Here is a 19,417-nt window from a genome sequence, read left to right on the forward strand (position 1 = left end):
GGCCTGGCCGGGCAGACTCCGGAGAGGCTGCACGACCGAGCTCAGCGCGGCGCGCAGCTTGTAGGAATACGCTACATGTACGAATGATTTCGCATTCCGGCACGTTAGCAGTCTTAAGTGTCTTTGTAGTTTTTTTTTTCTTTTTTCAAATTAATTAACGTAATATTTACACTTTGAGGTTTACATTAATTTTGCCTCCTCAGCGATTAAGAACTTCAGTTTCGTTACAATCGTCATTTACGGGTCGCCTGTAATCTACATGACTGTAGCGATGGTTAACGCGAGAAAGCGTGATTAAAGCATCCAAAAACGCCGGGGATGCCTCTTCGACATGTGTCTGTCTCGCATCAATCGTCTTTGCAGCCGACGAGTCGTCATTCAGATTGTCATCATTCTCGAGAATTATGATTTCCGCGAATATTCTCGAGTGGTGGGGAATATGAAGCTTTACTTGGCTCTCACAGCGAAAATATTGGGTTGTTCGAAAACTTTTGTCGTGTTTTCTTGTCCTTTTAATTAACATGTCAGTTAGCCATTACATATGTAAAAAAAAAATCCCTGTCAATAACGTTTGGAATCTTTTTTTTTTTTTTTTTTTTCTTTTTTTTTAATAACGTTTTTTGAGAGGCAACGCCCCTCGAGGCCGTCTTAAGCGACATGAGGCCCCTTAGGGCCGAAGCTGCAGGCAGCAAATAAAGTAATTCTCTCTCTCTCTCTTAACAACGCTGATTTCAAAGAAATATTTAATGCTGAATTGGACCAATTCGGCATTAACTGATTCTTCGGAATCTGCGTTACTGAAAAGAATGGATTCGAAACGCCCCTGACAGGCAAAACTTTATATATACTGTAAACGGCTTCATTTTCGCGGGCTCAAATTTTCGCGAATCGGGGCAAGGCTGAAAATTTGAAATTATTCGCGTGTTCTAATTTTCGCGAATCGAGTGTAGCTTCCGTAGCGTTCACATATTGCCCGAATAGTTCGCGAGACCTATTTTTTGCGAATCGTGGGCGATTCGCGAAATTCGCGAAAATTAGGTCCCCGCGAAAATTTAGTCGTTACGATATGATGCTAATTAAAATGTCATTTAAAAGAGGGGAAAAAAAGGCTTACAAGTAAGCTCCAAGTGAAAAAGATAAAAAAAAAAGTAAGGAAAGGTAAGACACGTCGCTGGTCTCTTTCTAGAACGTTTCGATATTACTAAGTAACCACCAGTTAAAAAAAAAAAAGCCGTTCAGCATACGTTTTTTGCACGTTTTTTTCTTTGTCGACCTTTTTTTGCAATTTCAGTTTGAAAGCATGGTCCAATTTTCTGTTGTGCTTTTTATTTTCCCCCTTGTATGCCAAGGCAAAAACTCTTGGGGTTTGAACCTTGAGATGGACCGATAATGTTGGCCAGATTTCCGCGTCCCATACTTAGATGGCACTATACTCGAATTCCGGATTGCAGGATGTATCCCGACCAAAGAGTGTGACCATCAGCCCCTTGCATAACTTTAACGAAGTGAATCCTCAGCGTGAAAAAGCCTGCGTTGAAACCGCCCTCGCTGTTCGCTCAGCTAACACACCACCCACGTTCGGGTAACTTCACAAAGAAGACTCACTCTAACTTATCGCGGAGCGCGTTAAATTCATGAACGAGCTGTTTTACTTATAAGGTTAACAACGGCTCCGACGCCGCAGCGGTGGTGCTGTTGTCGGCCCAGCACAGACGCAGACGTTTCACCTCACGCGAATCTGGTTTCTGCGCATGCGCGGTGCTGACACCTGGTGTGGTCCAAGACGCGGACTTGTTTCCTAAACAGCCTAGTCGTGCGATAATTCCTCTCTTCGTCTCGCGCTGTATTTCAACTCCATTCTTTGCTCTCCCAGATGACTTGACCCTCGGAGGCGGTGTGACTCGGCTGACGTGGACCAAAACCGGCGACGCTTCGTGGACCGTGAGCGGTGTCGCGGCGTAAGGATGTCCTGATTCTAGTTTCCAGCGTTCCTTTCTTTTGCCTGGATCACGCCGTGACCGTGCACAGGGTAAGCCTCTCGACTTTTGGTAGTATATGGTAACGCTCTTCCTGACAGAATGTACGGCACGCAAGTTCGTTCGCTTCGTGCGCAGTGGGTGCGGTGACCTCTGATGCCGAGCTCTGATTGGATGTATAGTGGGTAGACGGAAAGGCTACCTTTTCGTCTCTATCCACCGTTTCCCTCCAGTCAAAGCGAGCAAAATCCTTGTTTGCTTCCTCGCGCAGGGGGTGCGGTGGCGTCAATGCCAGGCGTTCGGACGCCGAATGCCAGCGTCGTCTGCTAGCCCTAGCAACGGTTTTCTTGCCTTTTCTACGCCTCTCAAACATCCACCGTTTTTTTTTCTTTTGTTTTCTTGAACGATGATTTAGCTTTTTTGAAATTTGAGAGAAAATAACTCGAAGGTTGCGTTCTTTTTTTTTTCGACGAGCAGACGCGCGCTCTAACGGCAAACGAGAAAATGACGACCGAGATACGTAGTCTGCTCCTGAGCGGAACTATTCGAGGAAATTTATCAACACACACCTCGAAATGTGACTCTGCTAACGCATTTAATATCCTGTATTGTCCGAAAGCATAGTATACAGGTGCAAATCGTATTGCGGCAACTAAGCTCAAGTAATTTTCACTCCCAGTGTTATATCTTACATTTCAATGCCACATATATTAATAAATGTGTCTAAGTTGAGAACATAGAAATCGACTACAGTAGAACTCAGTGCATCAAAAGAAAAGAAGCAGCAGCAAATTGTTTTACGGCTTCTTGTTTCCTGTCGATTCGATTTTTACCAAAATGCTCCTACGCAAATTTCGAACCTTATGTTTTTGTTTTTGACCGTTGCAGTATTTCTCCCTTGTGTAGTTTGTGAATAGTTTTACCTTTGTGCAGTAGTTTGACCGTTGTGAGTCAGTCTTTCTGCCTTGTGCAATCGTCTTTGTTGTGCACATAATGATGACATGCAGTGAGGTAGTAAAAATAAGTATCGGACGACACTTCACAAAGCCTATACAAAAAATCGGAATAAAACGTGTCGAAAAAAAAAGTCGGAACACTCCTAATCACTTCTTATGAGTTGTGAATGTAAAAGCATGAATGTCTGACGATGTAGATGCTAGAGGCGGCGCCATGTTCGTCGGCGTCGAGACGAGCAGAAGCCTCCGAACGCGCGCCAACGTGTCCGTTTTAACCGGCGCGGGGCTCGTAGTGGCATGGAGTTGCGGCGGTTAGTTTTATCGGCGCGCTGGCGGCACGGACACGCAGCGCCATCTGGCGGCGGTCGTTGAAACTGACGCGCGCAGAGGCCAATGGGAGCATTGTCGTAGTGCGCCAACCAATGGGGGACCTTTTGGATCAGAGAAACTATGTGCTGTTTTCGCGCTTCAAACTGATGACGTCGGCTCGCTCCATGGGGCAGTTAATGTTTTCGCATTAAAAAGCACGAATACAAAGTTTTTGCCAAGGCGCGGCGGGGAAAGAGGAGCGAAGATTTGAAGCCACCTTATGGCGGCCGCGTCACGTGATTCTAAGATGGCTGCGCCTATGCGACGGAGGGTGAAAATGTCTATATATCTGTATCCGGACATGTACGTAACGCGTTACAAGTAATGCGTTACTTCTACTTAGTTACTTTTGTCGGTAACGAGTAATGTATTTAGTTACTTTTTTAGAAAAAGGAACGAGTAACGTATTTAGTTACTTTTAAGGCCGAGTAACGAGTAACGGTATCTCGTTACTTTTGAGGAGTAACGCGTACAACACCACTTAAACGGCCTTGTTTTTATTCTAACCTGAGGATGCGTCTATTGCGACAATGGTAGGTTAACAACTCGAAAAATAACTAATTAGTATGACAGTAAAGCAACGTATATCGCTGAGCACTTCAGTCGAACAGTTCTACTATGGTGCCTGGAACGCGTCTCCGACTCGTGTGTTTACCGCGGCCAAAAAAGTGGTCCCTCGATTTCCCCTGATGACGTCATAAAAGTGTCATGCTGTCGCCGGTCGCGACCCTGGCGGCGTCTCAACGGTTGTGGTATAAATGGCAGACGCCTGTTCTGCTGCAGGTCGCTCTCCACCGTGACAGTTCACAGAAGCTACAGCAGCCGGAAGTTGGGACGCCTGGGACGCCCTGACGACAGCGACACTCGCGTTCGCTCGTGCTTTTCGCCAGCATTTCTTCGGCCAGCCGTCAGGATCGCGACAGGCAACAGCATGACACTCCGGTTTCTGTGACGTCATTTGTTGCCACTTGGGGACCACTTTTGATGTATGGGCGGGATAGGACGCTAAACACACCTGTCAAAGACGCGATCCAGGCACCATAGTTCTATTAACTTGTCCAGCGATAAAGGTTGTTGTACTGAACTCTACAGCTAAGAATGTGCTTCACCCAGGGAACACAATAAAGTTTGTTGGCTGCACCTTCTAGAACCGGGTACCGACCGAATGTAAACCCAGAGGCTGCGAACACGGGAAGTCACATAACCTATTACCGGCTGTCCTCAATGAAGGCGCAGTTCCCGAAGATTCATCAGGTCTTCCTGAAGCACATCACTGCCGTTCCTTCGAGCGCGTCGGTAGAACGACTCTTCAGCGTCGCCGGAGATGTATTTTCAAAGGAAGCGGGGAAACTTAACTGATGAAAAATTCGAGAGGCAGCTACTGCTTAAGTGCAACCACTACTAAAAAGAAAACAATGAACCACGAAACAAAAACAGTTCTGTATTCGGTTCTCGAAATAACGTGAAAAGTAATTAATTACTTCCGAGATAACTCACGCGTTCCTTTCGAGAATCGGTAACGAGTAATGTATTTAGTTACTTTCTGAGCGAGTAACGAGTAACGGTATTTAGTTACTTTTTCTGGGTAACGTGTACATGTGTGTCTGTATCTTTTGATCTGGGTTTAAAGGCAATTGGACGATCACGCTGAAACTGTGTGGGACCTGGTCCGGGTAGAGTGCAGGCATGGACATTCTGTTTTTGGGACATTTCATTTTTCTGGAACCATTTCTTCCATTTCCCAGCAAAAATGGCCCTCCTTTTGATGTAGCCCTGTGCGGTCACGCAGGTCACCAACCCGGCCGGTCTTGGTAGTGACGGTCTGCCTCCTGAGTAAAGAGGGAGAAGCGAGTAAGAAAGGGGGACAAAAGATGGGCGCTGTGTCTCTGTCGGTAAGATGACGAGCATAAAGATTTAACTCTAGACCAGCTAGGTGGGTCTTGTACGGAAAACGCAATATCGTTGTCGGACAAGCTGAGAGACGGGGATCCAACGTCTCCCGGGTATATTTCGCAGCCGTTCCTCGCGTAGCACAGAAGTCTCCAAGTAAGTGACAACTTTTCCAATGGGAGGCCGCGAGTCTGATGAGCCAACGAGAAACTCAAGATCTATGACCAAAAATACTCTGTCAAGTGGGAAGCGAACCCAAAGTACAAAAGAAAAAAAAAAAGAAACCTTTTTGCGGGTAGAAAAAAAAGAGAGAGAGAACAGCATTTTATTGCAAAGCCTGCGACGCCGATTGCAAAGGAGGCAAGTCAGAAACAGAGCGTCGTCTCAAACGCTAAACACACACACACACACACACACACACACACACACACACACACACACACACACACACACACACACACACACACACACACACACGCACGCACGCACGCACGCACGCACGCACGCACGCACGCACGCACGCACGCACGCACGCACGCACGCACGCACGCACGCACGCACGCACGCACGCACGCACGCACGCACGCACGCACGCACGCACGCACGCACGCACGCACGCACGCACGCACGCACGCACGCACGCACGCACGCACGCACGCACGCACGCACGCACGCACGCACGCACGCACGCACGCACGCACGCACGCACGCACGCACGCACGCACGCACGCACGCACGCACGCACGCACGCACGCACGCACGCACGCACGCACGCACGCACGCACGCACGCACGCACGCACGCACGCACGCACGCACGCACGCACGCACGCACGCACGCACGCACGCACGCACGCACGCACGCACGCACGCACGCACGCACGCACGCACGCACGCACGCACGCACGCACGCACGCACACGCATACACACACGCATACACACACGCACACGCACACGCACAAGCGCACACACACACACACAAAAGTTTGTAGCGCGAAAAGCATTTGTACGTTAACTGAATGCCATTTGTTGGCGGCCAACAGCTTTTTTAGCTGAACATAACGTGCCATTTAAAGGGGCGGTGCAATGATTTTAACACTGAACGAATGTGCAGCTTGTATTTTTTATATTGTTTACTTCGGCATAAGTAAGAGAAAAAGTACCGCCATACCCCAAAATACCTCTATTTCGCTGCGTAATCGTAAAATAAAAAACGCTTTTTTTCCCAACCTGCGGCCACATGGTGGCCGCAAATGGAACCTGTGGTGTGACGTCATTCGGAGTGGTTTTTGTAAGTGATAGTGTTAGGCAATTGTAAGCTTGATTTAAGGTTAAGTTTAAAAAATCGTGTTGTTTAGGCATGCAGAAACGCTTCAAAAGCCAAATATTGCCGCTAAAAGGGTATGAATTATTTGTGGCGCCATCTACCGCAAGTCAACAAAACCTGCCGTCGCCGTCATCCGTCGACGCCCGAGGCGCCTACGGCGGCTACACGAGCAACCCGGACGTTTTGTCTTTCCCTCGCTCGACGGAGTGCGTTGGTCGTGGTTCGTAGTATCGTGGTATCGTTATTGTTCCTGGTGTCTCGACCTCGACTTCGACTGCCCGCCCCGTCGCAAGCATCTTGCGCTCGACGTCGCTCAGGCCGTCCGCCCATGCCGCCATGTTGGTCGGGAATCGGCTGGAGAGCGGTAGAGCGGCGAGCCTGGCGAGCCGGCGAGCGCTGGGGAAACGGAAGCTAGAAGCACCCAACCGGAAACCAACGCCACTCCGAATGACGTCACAGGCGAAGCTGGTGCCGCTTCAATGTTGAGTTGAGGGGTGCCAGAGATACCAATTTCTTTTATTTCTTTTAATGAAAACTAGGGCAAGCAGGAAAGAATAGTTTTCGGTCCTTCGTTTTATATGTGGCCGGGATCGATTCCCGCAATTAATTAGCCAAAGTCCGTAAATTGTTGCACCGCCCCTTTAATGTCATGAGACATTTAGTGGATGTAGTCAAGGCAACATGCCATGACTCGAAAGTTGCCAAGAGCGCCACGTGCGGTAGAACGAAGTTCGCTACTGTCGTAAATAACGTTCTTGGCGAGGAGAGCCGCGCGTAACTTTGCGAGCTACTTCGTAAGGAAAGCTTCCCGCTTCTCGTGGACGAGTGACCAGAGTTATGGACGAGAACGGCGACGTCGTAGACGTACGCGTTTCTTGCTCTGGTTCCTGTAAGCGACGCTTCTGCCTTTACCATGTACGGATATATGAAAGAGGTGGTCAGTGCTTCAGAAATATCGTACAGAAAGAAGATAATTGGCTTAGCGGTCGATGTAGCAAATGTGATAATGGGGGCGCACTATTCAGTTGCGTCCCTGCTGCAGGAAGACATTCCAGGAATTTTTATAATGAAATGTGCCTACCACTCATTTCATCTGTGGACATCGTATGCATGCAAGATTCTCCCGAGGGGAGTTAAGGATTTAACGCGTGACATGTGCAACTATTTCTTCTCGCCGAAGCAAACGGCAGGCTACAAAAATTTCAAGCGCTTGCAGATGTGAAACCACATAAGTTGCTGCACCCCAGTCAAACGCGCTGGCTGTCGCTGCAAGTCGTCGTGACGCGTCTCCTCGAGCAGATGCCAGCGTTCATCTTGTTCTTCGAGAAAGCGGCCACCGCGAGAGCAGTCTTCTCGCTGCCGAGACGATCTTGGAGGAGCTGAAGGACCCATGAACAAGGCTCTACCTTGAGTTTTTGGTGTATGTGCTGCCTCTTTTCACGAGCCTCAACAAAGAGATGCAGCTAAAGGACACGAGGATTCACCTGCTTCATGCGGAGGTTTCTGGCGTGCTGAAGTCCATACTGGAGTTCTACATCGAGCCAGAGTACTTGGAGACCACGCCATTGCCCGACGTCCGATTTGAAGACTCCAGCAAGTTCTTGGCACAGGATAAAATGTACATCCGAGCTAAACCGACAGCAACTCTGGCAGGCAACGTGCCCGTGGCTTGGATAAGAGTCAGGGGCATAATTTTAGACTACGGTGCCTAGACTTTTTGATTAAGGCAGCCCATCAAATCCATCAGCGATTTCTAGTGAAGAGTAACCAGATGAAAGATCTGCGAGTTTGTCGTTAGCAAGGATGTTTCATCCATCACTCCTCTTGCGATGTCTTTTCCGTTGCTTTAACCGGCAAGGGATATCAATGATTTCGGTAGGGAGTGGAGGCTCCTCCGGAGCGCTGATGTGACTGAGAACGCAAACTTGAGTGCTATCGAGTTCTGGAACAGCGTGTCCCGAACGAGAAAGGGCGATGGTGCACCAGAATATCTAGTGTTGGCGGGTCTCATAAAAAACCTTTTGTGTCTTCCACACTCCGGTGCTGCCGTGAAGCAAGTGTTTTCGCAGGTAAATCTGCTGAAGACCAAGCAGAGGAACAGGCTGTAGGCGGACGCTTTGTGCGGCTTGCTTCACGCGAAGAGGGCTCTGGCTATGAATGCAAGTAGTTCCAAATTTCTGATTACTTCCGGGCATTTGAACCAGACGAAAAAGATATGTACACCGATGTGCAAAACAGGCATGTTTTAAGTGAACGTCGGATGTCAGAAAAAAGCAACTGTTGAAGATGTAAATTTCTAATAATTTCTCAATATGTAATTTTCTTGCCTGCGCTTTTTCAGTCGCTGGAACTTTGAATGTGCTGCCGAACCAAGGAAGGCGAGCAATTTTGTCCACAATGAGAGCGCTCCGGGCACCATCTTATATTTTTATGCCGCTTTTATTTTCGCCATGTCATGTAGTATTACTGAGTGACGGAGTCCCGTTCGCTTGGCTCATCAGACAAGAACACGTGTGCTTTTATTTGTTTCCTCATACTGACCTCGTTTCTTATCTCTTTTTCTTATTTTTGGTGCATTGTGAAAACATGTTTGGTAGTTAGTGTAATATGGTCTACATCTGATTTTTACGATTGGTAGTTTTGTCATTTTATGTATAACCTTTTCAGAGTTTTTTTTTGTCTATCGTTGCGCTTCATTTGAAATATATGTTGTAATATCCTATGACTATAATTATGTTGTAATTACCGCCCTCGTGTAATGCCCTTGAATGGGCATTTAAGGTATTATGGATGAATAAATAAATATGCATGTATGCAATATTTTCTTAACCGGTTTCCGAAGCCACGATTCACGAACCCATGTAGCTTGTATCGCCTTATCAGCAGAGTCGTTTGTGACATGTGACCGGCTGCTGGTTCATACCCAAAACCGGCAGGCATTTGGCGGTTTTCTCGGCTGGGCGTTCGCTTAAAAATCCCGACATCGCTAAAATATCGTTCAATCTTCGAAAACGCTGTCAGAGAGAATGGCACGCGTAACAAAAAAAGAAAAGGTGGTGACAGTCGAAATTAAAAAGGGCGCAAAACATCGGCGAAGGGAAGCGTCTGCAGCATACTGTCACGAATGACGAAACCAAGTATAAATGAGGAAACTGAAACGTTTAATGGGGCAAAGTTACGCCCCCCCCCCCCCCAAAAAAAAAAAAAAAAAAAAAAAGGAAACAGAAGATAACAAACAACAGTGTGTCGCGGGCGTTGAAGTCGGCGTAACAGCAGGGTCGGACCCATGAGGCGAGACTGACTGCGGCTCGCCACGCGGAGCCCCTTATATGTATGTACCCGCGTTGGGTTCTGGAAGAATCGGCGTAGAAGGTCCGGCGACTAGAACACTTGGATCTCGAACAAGCAAGAGGGTTCTCGAATTTATCAGAACATTAAACTGAAAGAATAAATAAAAGACGCGCAACTCGCAAGGATCGAACCCTGAGCCTCCGCGCGGTAGTCAAGCGCAGTAACCGCTCGGCCACGCACGCGCTCGCACGCTGGCCGACGCGCGTGGCAATACTGTGGTTGAACTGGCCCGCGTCTGTTAAAGGGGCCCTGCAATCATATTTAAGCGCCTACCTTCTTTGCGGTTTCCACGTCTCTTGGGGTTCGGACAAGCCAGCGGGCACGGAGAGAGTAACTAAATATTAGTGCGCCATTATTTCACCGGACGACGCGGAAACCTCTTCCACCTACGGGGGCGACCCGCGGTGCCGAAAGCGCGCAAAATGTGAAGTCTTTGGTTTTGGGCTTACTACTGGCCAGAGCCGCTAAAAGCTTCTTTTTAGTCGGAATACAAAATATAGGCGGCGCGAACCGTTTCAATTATTTGTTAAAGTAGTTTTTGTTCAGTATTTTAGATTAGAAAAGAAACAAATGCAGTGAACTAAAGTACGGAAACAAGAAATGATCTATACTTGTTAGTGAGCGCGCTGGTAGTGATGTAAACTATAGAAAGTGTAGTGGGATTAGGCACCGACGAGCGGCGAGCGTAGAAAGGTCCCGGATGTACGCGGCGGCGCTGCGGTCGTACGGACTGGAGGATCCTACCGGTTGCGAGCGTTTACGAGGCCTTCGGCGAGCAGCTTTGGCTTGCGGTTTGGCCTTTTGGAGGTATTGCAGCGCGAAGTGTCTCCCGTTCTGAACCGATCTTTACCCTGCGTTTGTTGTCGTTTGTGGTCACTGAAGTGTTATGCCGGATTTGTGTTTAATCGCGCAGCAAATGCAATGCGAGCCGCCCTGGCTGCCCGCTTCATACAGCCTGTCCAGAACATGTTTTAGTGGCGCCCTTTCAAGCCGTCGACACGGAGTGCGGCAGCCGTGAGCGCTCGCTGAGCTCACTACCCCTTCTCTAGTTCCCGGTCACCCAAGCAACCAAGGACTTCATGAAGGAGGTTATTTTTGCTTGTTTTTGTAATTTTAATTTGCCCATAACTTTTAAAATAAAGCGAAATTTAAGAAAAGAAACGTTTCGTTAAATTACTATGTTCAGTGCACTCAGGTTCGGTTCACATTATAATCCAGTAAAAAAGTCCTTGCAAGGCCCTTTTAAATTCTCTTGATCAGCTCTAAGCTGACAGTGCGGTGGAAGCTACGCACCCGCCGTATTGATCAACCGCTTCCCTTTTATCACCTCCCCTCCCTCCTGAGGACGTGGCTGGTTTAACGAGCATGCAGCTTTTACTAGGCTGTCAGTTTAAAGGCACTCTACACTCGTTCGCAAGGCAGCAAGTGTCCGTCGGGCCCTCTCTTCTTTCTTGTTTACAAAATGAAGGGGGGATCCTTTTGTCCCATCGCCGGCGCCTAAGGCATGCGACAAGCCTTTGGTTGAAAACCCTGAGAAAAGGGGAAAACAAAAAACGGACAAGACAACACAATTTCTCAACTTGTGTTGTCTGGTCTGTTTTTCTCTTTGAAGTCACTTGGGTAACCTGATTTTTTTTTTGTTTTTTTGTTTGGGGGGGGGGGGGGTGATTTAACGCAAGAAAAACTCGCAAATCAAACCACGGAAGCAATTGTACAAGAAAGACGAGTTCTTGAACCATGCACTATTTCCTAAGATAAGATTTCCGTTACAAATGTAGAAATTACCTCGTGACATTCACTCCCAATCAGACAAAAAGTCCAGAGAAACTCATGGTGTGTTTGGCACCGTCTCGCTCAGTGTACAAAAGGATTGATCGCATGAACCAAGAAATGTGGTTACACATTGTTAATTCGAATTTTCCTTAGGCCTGCAGGTTTTGCCTCATGCCCATGATCACTAGATGACACTAATAATCGATGATACCGAAGAAAAAAAATCTCCTTTGCCGATTTTTTAATATTCCATTTCCGAAATTCGGTCTGGCCACTTCGATAGCTATCATCACCTATGTGTGTATCATCTGTACGTACGAATGTCGATCTTTCGATCGCTAGTGAAGAAGAATACGAAGACAGAGACCGATGCTGAGCCTAAGCATCCAGGCGTTAGTTCTCTGAATTGTTGTGCGATGTCACCGTGACGAGACTTATAAACATCTATGCGCTACGCATTTGAGGCTATCATTTAAGTCCTTAGAATGCTTGGCTCGACACGTTCCAGACAGCTCGTGACAATGAAATGTTATTTTCATCAACAGGCTTAGTCAATTATAAGCACGTTGTACAGAGTGGTAGTTTCTTGACATCATCGGAGGGGAAACTGAAGCAAATAGAGAAAATTACTCTTCATCTAAAAACACTTACTTCCGTACCTCTACCGTTGAATGAATAGGTACCAGACTTTATCCGCTATGAGTATAGCCTTCCCCATAATCCCTGGGGGGATCAGTGGCCGAGTGGGCTACCGCACACCAGCTCGGAGCACCTGGAGCGAAAGCACTGTTAGCGAAAGCTCGCGCTGCCGAACCCAGGATCCTGGATTTAATCCTTACCTTTGCCCGTTTCTTTTTGAATGAGCATCGTACCGGCGTGCGGTCGTATATCCCTACTGAGTGATGAACTTTCAAGACCCTAGGCTAGCGGTTGTACTGCACCGGCTAAATTTATCATCTACAGCTGGGAGACTCGTCGTCCGTTGAGGCAGACTAAGTTCTAGACTGTATAAACATACATACAACCCAATGTTTTCCCCATAATCCCCTTTTGCCGTCATGGTTGAATGACTTTATCGAAAGATCGTGATGCATGCCTTCGTTTAATAAGTACGTTTTTTTAATTCACTCCGCCATGAGCATACAACAATTTCGACTGATATTTCAACCACTAGATGGCACTGAATCTGTGGAAGGGTGTTGTGTCTCGTTACGTTATGTTTTGAGCTTGTTCTAAGGTTATTTCTCATTTTGCCTTTTCTGTGAGCGGTTTTCTTTTCTGCTATCATTAACGTAGTAACAAACACTGGTTCGAAAGTGCACCGTGTTTGGTGTGTTCGTTTGTGTGTGCGTGTCTGCCTTTGTGCGGCTGTATATTGGTTGCTGGGCGCTCTGGTTGCGCAAGATTTATCGGTGATTTCTCGGGAGCGCGCCGGTGGCCCGCGGTGGTAGTACGTAATGCGATTGCGGCATTGCAGCGTGATTAAATAACGAACGAACGTCCGCAACGTGCAGGCAGATGGGCTTGAAGACAAATTATTAACGAGAGGGCGGCAGGCCAACGATGTACAGTGCGCCTTTTTTCTCTCTTTTTTTTTTTTTGTAGTACTGGGCGCGTAAGGCTGTTTTTGTTTTCATCAGTTCGTTTCGCAATGGCTCATTATGAAGAAGGGGGTAGAGGGGCTTGATTTCGATATAAAGCATCGAAATCGAGCCAACATGCTGCGAACAAGCGACGAATTTCGCCCGGTGGCGCTTACTCCGTGTCAAAACAGCAGCTGTTGCGCTGCGCCTGCCATCAGGGGAAGTTCGATCCTCCGCTGTTCGTCGCAGATTTGCTTCATGGAGTCCAGGTGTGTTGAACTGAAACCTCATTTCACAGTAGTAGCATTCCGGTACTCGGTTATTTAATGCTGTTTTAAGGCTGCACCGGCTCTGGAAGTGGGATCGGCTACTCGGTCCAGGACGTCAAATAGTCAAATAAACATAAAGCCTCCCCCCCCCCCCCCCCCCCCCCCCACACACACACACAGACGCACACACAAACGCTTAGAACACCAATTGTTAGAACTAGATCCGCTGTCGAAGCCACGCTTCCGAATAACATCACTTCAGCCCTCTTGGCGCTAAAAATCATTGTTGCCAGCTATGCGAAGCTTCGTCTGAATTGGCGGGAAAGGCTTTTCCGTCCTCCTGAAATGGAAAGCTGCGGTCAAGCTGCAAATGCATCGTACAAGAGACAGTCTGCACGCACTGCCTGAGGCTTGTTTCTTCTTGGTGCGACGCTCAATGGTCATACAAGAACCGTCGGCAGACATGCTCGAAAGACAGTAATTCTGTCGTAATTTCTGCAGCAAACCCCGCGTCTTTTATATACACACACACACACACACACACGCACGCACGCACGCACGCACGCACGCACGCACGCACGCACGCACGCACGCACGCACGCGCGCGCGCGCGCGCGCGCACGCGCGCGCGCACGCACGCACGCACGCACGCACGCACGCACGCACGCACGCACGCACGCACGCACGCACGCACGCACGCACGCACGCACGCACGCACGCACGCACGCACGCACGCACGCACGCACGCACGCACGCACGCACGCACGCACGCACGCACGCACGCACGCACGCACGCACGCACGCACGCACGCACGCACGCACGCACGCACGCACGCACGCACGCACGCACGCACGCACGCACGCACGCACGCACGCACGCACGCACGCACGCACGCACGCACGCACGCACGCACGCACGCACGCACGCACGCACGCACGCACGCACGCACGCACGCACGCACGCACGCACGCACGCACGCACGCACGCACGCACGCACGCACGCACGCACGCACGCACGCACGCACGCACGCACGCACGCACGCACGCACGCACGCACGCACGCACGCACGCACGCACGCACGCACGCACGCACGCACGCACGCACGCACGCACGCACGCACGCACGCACGCACGCACGCACGCACGCACGCACGCACGCACGCACGCACGCACGCACGCACGCACGCACGCACGCACGCACGCACGCACGCACGCACGCACGCACGCACGCACGCACGCACGCACGCACGCACGCACGCACGCACGCACGCACGCACGCACGCACGCACGCACGCACGCACGCACGCACGCACGCACGCACGCACGCACGCACGCACGCACGCACGCACGCACGCACGCACGCACGCACGCACGCACGCACGCACGCACGCACGCACGCACGCACGCACGCACGCACGCACGCACGCACGCACGCACGCACGCACGCACGCACGCACGCACGCACGCACGCACGCACGCACGCACGCACGCACGCACGCACGCACGCACGCACGCACGCACGCACGCACGCACGCACGCACGCACGCACGCACGCACGCACGCACGCACGCACGCACGCACGCACGCACGCACGCACGCACGCACGCACGCACGCACGCACGCACGCACGCACGCACGCACGCACGCACGCACGCACGCACGCACGCACGCACGCACGCACGCACGCACGCACGCACGCACGCACGCACGCACGCACGCACGCACGCACGCACGCACGCACGCACGCACGCACGCACGCACGCACGCACGCACGCACGCACGCACGCACGCACGCACGCACGCACGCACGCACGCACGCACGCACGCACGCACGCACGCACGCACGCACGCACGCACGCACGCACGCACGCACGCACGCACGCACGCACGCACGCACGCACGCACGCACGCACGCACGCACGCACGCACGCACGCACGCACGCACGCACGCACGCACGCACGCACGCACGCCGTGAAATCCCGAGAGATGCCCCACCCCCGAAACGTAACCGCCTTCTATTTTTGGCTTGATTTGTTATTTTCTTTTAAACACCGAAAAATAGCCCACCCCCAGTAATCGTAGTGTTGGGATCAACGATGACCTTGGCGTAAATGCGTCTAGTTAGCTATGGCTGGATATAAGCGAACATTGCTGACTGTGAAGCAGTCATCTTTGCTTTATTGCCCCTCGCCGGGATAACAAGTTTGGCAGATACCCTCCCCCCCCCCCCCCCCCACATTACGCAAAAATATATTAGTTTTAACTTTTCTGGATTGCACACCGAAAGTTAGCCTGCTCCTTATTTTCCCCAAATTTCCTCTTAGTTTTACGTAGACTATCTCTCGGAATATGTATATATATAGGGTGTTTCAAGAAAAGTGGACACATTCGATATTGCAAAAACTACGCGTCGCAAAAAAAGCAAAAAAAAGCTTCTATTGTTTTGGTCCTGGGCCAAGGGCCTATTTAGGAAAATTATTGAAGTCCGGGATATGGAGATTGTTAATTATTTTTGCGTAATTACCTTTTTTAAATATTCTGTTTGAGGGCATGGTTTTAATTAGAAAATTGCTCAGAATCATCGAAAAACACTAAATCAACAAATTGCAGGATAGAAGGCACGCGCAGCATTTTACGGCTTTCTGAAAAACCGCACCAGTTCGACGGGTTTTTAAGTTTCGGTTTGCAATCGGAGCGCATCTCGGCCCCGACGGCACCGTGCCCCGTGGAGAACTAGTGCAACCAAGCTCCGCTGCTCTGTCCTCGCGCTACGCTGCAGAGGCTGGTTACATTTGGGAGTTTTAGTAGGCTGCATTTCCCCCTCCGCTAAACCTCCGCAACGAAGAAACCGCCACTGCGCCTGCGTGCCGATGGCCTGAGCTGTAGAGTTCCGGGTAGCGGAGGGGCTTAGCGGAGGGGGAAACACGGTCTACTAAAACTCCCTACTATTTGTCCACGGGGCGCGGTGCCGTCGGGGCCAACAAAAAAAAAAAATATATATATATTTTTTTTAACAGCGTGTTGAATTTGAACGAAAAGTGAAAACCTGTTTCATAATTTATTTCCCAGTACTCGTACGAGATTGAGACGCAAACTTAACGTAATGTGGAAGGCAATGAATAATTCTACACGTGGTATTATTTTAAAAACAAAACAAAACAAAACATAGTCGACTAAAAAACTCCGCAGTTTAGGTCACAGTTGTTTGCAGAGGCATGTTTGGGGATTTTTACAAAGATTGGATCGACGAATATTAAATAGTAGTTGGAATGTCGTTTTGCCGACTTGCATATAAATCACAATAAAAAATATCGAAGTTCTTTTTTGAATACTTTGAGATTGAGAGTGGTTCAAAAACGCCACACACGAAAATCGTCAAAGGCCACCATCGGCATTTGATCTTTTTTTAACATATTTAGTGGCTTAAAATTCAAAACTAAGGCAAATACCTCCAGCGGAATGTATACTGGCTAAAAAAAAGGCTGTAAAAAAAAAAAAAAAAAAAAAACGCGACGCAAGAAAAAGAAAAAAAAAATTTTTTTTTTTTATTTTTTGTGCAACGTGTTGAAATTGAACGAGAGTGAAAACCCTCTCTGTTTCATAATTTATTTCTCAGTACTCGTACAAGATAAAAACACAAACTTCGCTAAATTTAGAAGGCAATGAAAGGTTCTACACGTAGTATTATTTTAAAAGCGACACTAAACATAGTCGACTAAAAAAGAAAAAAAAAATTCCGCAACTTAGGTCGCAGTTGTTCGCGGAGGCATGTTTGGGGATTTTTTACAAAGATTGGAGCGACGAATAATAAATAGTAGTTATAATGTCGTATTACCTACTTGCATATATATATATATATATATATATATATATATATATATATCACTAAAAAAATAAAGACGCTCTCTTTTGAATGCTTTGAAATTGAGAGTGTTTAAAAAACGCCACACGCGACAATCGCCAAACCTCGTCGTTCTTTCCCGCTCCTTTGAGATTTTTTTTTTCTCAGAAACTAAACGTGTCAGGACACTGAAATAAAAAGCATGGTACTTCTTGGAACATGCGTCAGGAAATATAAACAATTGAAAAAAAAAAAAAAAAAAAAACGACTGCCCCTCGTTGCCTGAATCCAAATGAAACCGCCCATATATATATATAATTATGTTTTAATGGTGCATGAACGCAGTGTGACCGCGGCTTTAAATTAGTCGGCGACGGAACAGAACGCTATCACCCGAGCTTTAAGTCATTCCATCTAAAAGCTCTGGAAGTCGCATCGCCAGTTTCGCCCGCTCTGCGCTAAGCACGAACATGGCGGCGCCTAGCAGACATTCGGGACCCCTGAGCGTACCTTACTGAGTAACTCAAACTAAAACGAGGCCAGAAAAAAAAAAAAGAAAGAAAGAAGTTTTTTTTTATTGTTACCGTGAGCTCATCATAGACATTCAGTGAGCTTTGAAAAGGAAGTGTGATCGTCTTTAACAAATAAAATAAACACCAAACTTTTTTTTTTCTTTTCGAAACAGCGTTTGCGTATGCGGAGAGCAAGTTCGTCTGCTTTTTGCGCAGGGGTTCCGGTGACGTCAGAACGACGCCGAGCTCTGATTGGCTCCTATTGAAAGGATAGTGGGTAGACCTCAATGCTAGATGCCTTGAGGTCTACCCACTATTTTTTTTTCGATCAGCCAATAGGAGCTTGGCGTTCTGACCTCATAACAACCCCTGCGAAAGAAGCAGACGATCTTGCGCTCCGCCTAGCATTCTCTTTAACTTTGCGAGGACGCGAACCTCTGGAAGCTCGTGAGTCGTGACAAGGAAAGCAAAACGCGATTAACGGCACGAATCCCTCTTTAAACTGCTATTAGGTGGTGCCCCCTTCCGTAGCCCGCCCGACCTTTCGGTAATTTGTCGGGCGCGTAGTACGCTGCCCGGCCAGTAGTCCGGGCGCCCGGGGAAAACGCGTCTGAAAGCACGTTGGCTTCACCGCAACGCGCGCCCCGGGTTGGCGGGGCGCATCATGGGAGCTCGGAAGGTCGGGCGCGCTACCGCGGAAATCGTCAATTAAACGAGTGGAGCGCGGAGGTGCGCGGGTATTGGACAGTTCGCGAGGTTTAATGTAATTAGTTACCGGGCCGCGCGTGTAATTTATGCCGAGCCGCACGTTGCATGGTTAAACGAGCTCTTCGGTGGTTGCCGAATGACGATCTGCACATCGGATTCTCGGCAAGCTACAGCCAGGCGGAAACGTTCCCTGCGCCGCGTCGCTTGAGAGAGCAACCGGTGCAAACTTGGGATCTGCACTGCGCAGGCTCAGAAGGGTCAGTTACCCGCGTTGCGGGAACTGTGGGGCTCGTGAAGAGATCACACACGTCCTCTGTCTGTGTGTGCGTAAGAGCGAGGTGGGGATAGTTTCGGCCTGAGCTCTAGCCCCTTAAGATAATTACCTGAACTGGTTTTAGGTGTACTCCTTGGGAAGTCGATCAGTCTGCGTCAGAGTTGTGGAGTATATCTGCTGGAAGCTCCGTCTCCTGCTTTTTGCGTTATGCAAGGGGGCAAAAAAAAAAGGGGGGGGGGGGGGGGGGTGCTTGCTAGGTGAGTGTTGCAAAGACTTTAGGTCACGATTACGACCTCGATATGTTATCGCCCTCTAACGAGCGGAGATTACGACGATGCGGGTTGTATGGCTTTATTTCCGGTTCCGTCCTCCGGCGTCACTTCCGTTCCCTGGGCACACGGTTCTCCTTTGCGTTCAGCGACGGTCTGTTTCTACTAAGGGAGTCGCGAACTTTTGTCGAACCGGATTTTCGGGTCGAATTTTCAGGGGTTCGTCTGGTTCGAACCGGTTCGAGGAACCTTTGACCTTTTAACCAGGCTCGACCGGTTCGACTTTGTGGACAGTGTGGCCAGACCTTGATACAAGCA

At 49.2% G+C, this 19,417-nt stretch overlaps 1 protein-coding gene across 1 annotated transcript in view; it reads left to right on the forward strand.

Annotated features, from left to right (window-relative positions):
• LOC8033338 (D-glucuronyl C5-epimerase B) overlaps positions 1-19,417 on the forward strand; it is a 94,382-nt gene that overhangs the window by 39,838 nt on the left and 35,127 nt on the right. Inside the window, exon 2 of the mRNA XM_029988122.4 lies at positions 1,874-2,029. The gene's annotated coding sequence lies outside the window, so the exon portion shown is untranslated. The remainder of the gene's footprint in view (positions 1-1,873; positions 2,030-19,417) is intronic.

Source organism: Ixodes scapularis, unplaced genomic scaffold, assembly GCF_016920785.2.
Source record: "Ixodes scapularis isolate PalLabHiFi unplaced genomic scaffold, ASM1692078v2 PGA_scaffold1__304_contigs__length_218370807, whole genome shotgun sequence".
In the NCBI taxonomy this organism is placed as follows: Eukaryota; Metazoa; Arthropoda; class Arachnida; order Ixodida; family Ixodidae; genus Ixodes; species Ixodes scapularis.